Source organism: Colobus angolensis, unplaced genomic scaffold, assembly GCF_000951035.1.
Source record: "Colobus angolensis palliatus isolate OR3802 unplaced genomic scaffold, Cang.pa_1.0 Scaffold447, whole genome shotgun sequence".
Lineage (NCBI taxonomy): Eukaryota > Metazoa > Chordata > Mammalia > Primates > Cercopithecidae > Colobus > Colobus angolensis.
In genome coordinates, this window is record NW_012117899.1 from 607071 (window position 1) to 613070 (window position 6000).

Below are 6000 nucleotides of genomic sequence, written 5' to 3' on the forward strand. Positions count from 1 at the left end.
CTGCAACCTCTGCCTCCCAGGTTCACGTGATTCTTGTGCCTCAGCCTTATGAATAGCTGGGATTACAGGCATATGCCACCATATCTGGCTCGTTTTCATATTTTTAGTAGAGACTGGGTTTTGCCATGTTGGCCAGGCTGTTCTTGAACTCCTGGCCTCAGGTGATCCACCCACATCAGCCTCCCAAAGCGGTGGGATTACAGGCGTGAACTAACATGCCCAGCCTATGAACAATTTTACACCAAGAAATTATATAACCTGGATGAAATGGGCAAATTCCTAGGAACATAAAACCTATCAAGACTAAATCATGAAGAAATAGAAAATCTGAATAAACATATACCTAGTAAGGTGATTGAATCAGTAATCAAAAATCTCTTGATAAAGAAAGCTCTGGACCTGATGGTTCACTGGTGAATTCTATCAGTGAAGAAACATTTAAAGAAGAACTAACATCAATTCTTCTCAAATGTTTCCAAAAAACTGAGGAGAAGGCTAAACTCCCCAATTCTGTGAGTCCAGCTTTACCCTGATAACAGCCAGGTAAAGGCACTACAAGAAAAGAAAAATACAGATCAGTATCCGTTGTGAACACTGATGCAAAAACCTTTGACAAAATACTAGCAAACCAAATTCAGCAGCATATATATATGTGTGTGTGTGTGTACATATATACGTATATGTACATACATATATATGTGTGTATATACATATGTATATATAAATATACATATACACATATAAATAGTGATATGTATATATCCACATATACATACATATATATGGGTATATACACACATATCACTTTTTAAAAAAATTTTTTAATAGAGACAGGGTTTCACCATGTTGGCCAGGCTGGTCTTGAATTCCTGACCTCAAGCAATCTGCCTATTTTGGCCTCCCAAAGTGGTGGAATTAAAGGCATGAGCCATCACGCTCTGCACCCTGTCACATATTAAAATGATTTTGCACCATGACCAAGTGGGATTTATTTCTGAAAAGTAAGGATGTTTCAATAAATGAGACTTGATCAACGTAACACATCACGTTAACAGAATAAAGGAAAATAGCTGTACGATCTTCTCAATGGATGCAGAAAAAGTATTTGACAAAACTCAGCACTCTTTCATGATAAAACACTCAACAAACTAGGAAGAGAAGAAAATTACCACAATGCAATGAAATAAAAGACATATACAAAAAACCCACAGCAAACATCATACTTAATGGTGAAAGCTTTTCTTTTATGTCAGGAACAAGGCAAGAATACCCTCTTTGGCTACTTCTATTCAGCATAGTACTGGAAGTTCTAGCCAGAGGAATAAGTCAAGAAAAACAAATAAAAGGCATCTGAATTGAAAAGAATAAGTAAAATTATCTCTGTTAATGGATGACATGATTTTATATGTAAAAAACCCCTAAAGATGCCACAAAATATTGTTAGAACTAATAAATAAATTCACCAATGTAGCAATATACAGAGTCAACAAACAAAATCATTTGCATTTCTATACAGCAACAATGAACAATATGAAAAGTAAAATTAATAATTCCAGTTACAATAGCACCAAAAAGAATAACACACTAGGGAATTAACTTCGTCAAGGAGGTGAAAGACTCCTTGCAAAACATTTCCGAAAGACATTAAACGAGACTTAAATAAATGGAAAGACATCTCATGTTTATGGATTGAAAGACTTAATGTTATTAAGATGTCAATACTACCCAAAGTGATTTATAGATTCAAAGCAATATCTATGAAAATCCCAATGATATTTATTTGCAGAAATAGAAAAACCCATCTTAAAATTCATATGGAATCTCAAGAGACTCCAAATAGCCAAAACCACCATGAAAAATAACTAAGCTTGAAGACTCACATATCCGGATTTCAAGACTTGCTACAAAGTTACAGTATTCAAAGCAGTGTGCTACTGGCGTAATATCAGACATACAAACTAATACAATAGAATAGAGAGCCCAGAAAGAAACCCTAGCATATATGTCCAAATGATTTTTGACAAGGTTGCCAAGACCATTCAATGGGGAAAGGGCAGTGTTTTCAAGAAATGATACTCAGAAGGCTGAATATCCACATGTAAAAAGAATAAAATTTGGGCTGACTGTGGTGGCTCATGCCTGTAATCCCAGCAGTTTGGGAGGCTGAGGCAGGTAGATTATGAGATCAGGAGTTTGAGACCAGTCTGACCAACATGGTGAAACCCTGTCTCTGCTAAAAATGCAAAAATTAGCCGGGAGTGGTGGTGCATGCCTGTAATCCCAGCTATTCGGGAGGCTGAGGCAGGAGAATCACTTGAACCCGGGAGGCAGAGCTTGCAGTGACCTGAGATTGTGCCACTGTACTCTAGACTGGGCGACAGAGCAAGACTCTGTATCAAAACAAAACAAAACAAAACATTAACTCCAAACAGACCCATGATTTAAATGTAAGACCTAAACTATGAAACTCTTAGATAAAAATAGGGCAGAAGCATCACAGCATTGGATTTGGCAATAATTTCTCGACTATGACAGTAAAGCATAGGCAGCAAAAGAAAAAAATGAACAAATTGTGCTTTATGCAAATTTAAAAATGTTATGCACCTAAAGACACTATCAACAAAGCAAAAACCCACAGAATGGGAGAAAATACTTTCAAATCATGTATCTTATAAAGATACATGTATCTTATCCAGACTATGCAGAGAACTCCCAAAATTCAACAACAAAATACCAAACAACCCAATTCAAAAATGGTCAAAGGACTTAAATAGACCTTTCTCAAAACAAGATATACAAATGCCTAATATGCATATGAAAAAATGCTCAGCATCACTAATCATTAGAGAAATGCAAACCAAAATCCCAATGAGATATCACCTTACACCCATTAGGATGGCTACTATAAACAAAACAAAACAGAAAATAATAAGTGCTAGTGAGGATGTGGAGAAATGGAAACTCTTACGCACTGACAGTGGGAATGTGTTTTAGTCTGTTCTCACATTGCTATAAAGAAATATCTAAAACCAGTAATTTATAAGGAAAAGAGGTTTAATTGGCTCAACGTTCCACAGGCTTTACAGGAAGCATAGTGGCTTCTGAGAGGCCTCAAAAAACTTACAATCATGGGGGAAGGCGAAGGAGCAGCAGGCACATCTTACATAGTGGGTGCAGGAGGAAGTGAAAGAGAGGGGGAGGCACCACACACTTTTAAACAATCAGATCTTGTAAGAACTCTATCATGAGAGCAACACCAAAGGGAGAAATTCATCCCCATGATCCAACCACCTCCCACCAGACCCCACATCCAACATTGGGGATTACAAATGGACATGAGATTTGGGCAGGGACACAGATCCAAACCATATCAGAATGTAAAATGCTATAGCATCTGTGGAAAAACAGTATTAGGTTCCTCAAAAGATTAAACATAGGCCGGGCACAGTGCTTCATGTCTATGATCCCAGCACTTTGGGAGGCTGAAGCGGGAGGATCACCTGAGGTTGGGAGTTTGAGACCAGCCTGACCAACATAGTGAAACCTTGTATCTGCTAAAAATACAAAAATTAGCTGGGTGTGGTGGCGTATACCTGTAATCCCAGCTACTTGGGAGGCTGAGGCAGGAGAATCACTTGAATCCAAGAGGTGGAGGTTGCAGTGAGCTGAGATCATGCCATTGCACTCCAGCTTGGGGGACAGAGCGAGACTGTCTCAAAAAAAAAAAAAAAAAGATTAAACATAGAATTACCATATGATTTAGCAAGTCCACTTCTGGGTGTATACCCAAAAGAATTGAAAGCAGGGTCTTAAAGAGATGTTTGTTCATAGCAGCATTATTCACAATAACTAAAATGTGGAAGCAACCTAAGTGCCCACTGACAGATGAAGCAAAAAGTGGTACATATGTACATATATACACATATATATACAAATATATATACACACACACATATACACACACACACACATATATATACATAGACAGGGATATTATTCAACCTTAAAAAGGAATAAAATTCTGACTGAAGCTATAACATGGATGAATCTTGAGAGCATTATGCTAAGTGAAATAGGCCAGTCAGAAAAAGACAAATATTGTATGATTTCACTTTATGAGTACCTATAGTCAAATTTATATATAGAGAAAAATGGAATGATTGTTTCCTGGGGCTGTGGAGAAAGGGGTACAGGTCATGATTGTTTAATAGATACAGAGTTTCAGTTTTACAAGAGGAAGAGTTCTGCAGGTGGATGATGGTGATGGTTGTACAAGAGTATGAATGCACTTAATATCACTCTGTTGCCCAGGCTGGAGTGCAGTGGCATGATCACAGCTCACTGAAGCATTGATCTCCCTGACTCAAGAGATCCTCCTACCTCAGCCTCCCAAATAGCTGAGACCACAGGCATGCCACCATACCTGGCTAATTAATTTTTTTTTTTTTGTAGAGTTGTGGTCTCACTACATTGCCTAGGCTTGTCTCGAGCTCCTAGACTCAAGCAATCTGCCTGATTCAGCCTCCCAAAGTGCTGGGATTACATGGGTGAGCCTCCACATGCAGCCACGTGTATGTATTTGTGTGTGTCTTTATTGAAGATCATTTATCAATGAAAGCTTTCTTTACCATTTACCTGTTGAAGACACTGAATCAGTTAGTTCTTTCATTCCTACTTGCAAAACAGACCATCTGATTTTCCTTTGGGCCTCTCTTTTATAATATATTACCAAAGGCAGCTGACACACAGTGTTACATTCTGTTTCCCTGATGTCTTCCCTTAGAGCTCAAGGGCACTATGTATATAACACACTTCTTGAGTGACCACAGGCAATGCTCTTAACATTTTCACTTCTTACATAACATGGAGTGCCATCTTTCCAACCTTCAATATTAATTTCTTCATCATCAGTAAGCCCATTACCAAGTCAATGCTGCATGTTTTAGGTATTTACTGAAGCTGGAGAAAGGAGTATGTTGACTGGTGCCTTGCTTCTCCTAAAGGCTTCAGCCTGAAAGTGATACTTTCTGCTTACACTTCTTGGCCAGAGCAAGTCACATGGTCCTGTTTAACTTCAAAGAGAAGTGCAGCCTTCCATGTCCCCACCCTGCCCCAAAAGAGGAGAATTGTATCAGAGCGAACAACACTAATGATTACCTGAAAGGTTTCATGATGAGGTGGCATTAGTGGTCTTTCTTTGTGGTTATAATAGGCAGCAGAGATGCATGGCAGCTAGGTCAGCTCCCTCTCTCTCTCTCTCCTTCTACCCCCTGTCCACTTCTCTCCCACCTTCCTTTCTTTCACAATGCAGTGGACACTTATCAGGACACAACCCAACAACTAGAATGTTATTAATAATCTACACCTAGCTCTGTGTTCCTCTACGTCACTCCATCCCTCCCTTCTTCCTTAGTTGTTGCCATTATCTCAATTTGTGGTTAAGGTCCTATTGCTTAAACTACTTTTTAACAATCATGCACATGCCTAAATAATATGTTGTTTAATTTTTGTTTTTAAACTACATAAAAATAGTATTATACTGTATATTGTTTTCTGGTGCTTATTTTTTTCCTATGACTTTATGTAACTACTATTCTCCTATGCTGTCCCACATTCATTTTCAGTGCTATTGAGTTCACATTGTATGAATGGATCACATCTTGTTTTTCCACTCTCCCATTGTCATTTGTTTTGCTTCCAGTTTTTTTTCCAATAAAAAACAGTGCTGCTATGCACATTATCATATGTGTCTCCAGGCATGTATGTGCTAAATTTTCTCTTATATGTAGGTGTATAACTAGATGTCATATTGCTGGATCATTAGAGTTTATAAATATTTTACTTTATAAGATAACCCAATTTATTTCTACAAAATTTTACCAATTTACACTCCCATCAGCTGTATATAATTTTTTTTTTTATTATACTTTAAGTTCTAGGGTACATGTGCATAATGTGCAGGTTTGTTACATATGTATACTTGTGCCATGTTGGTGTGCT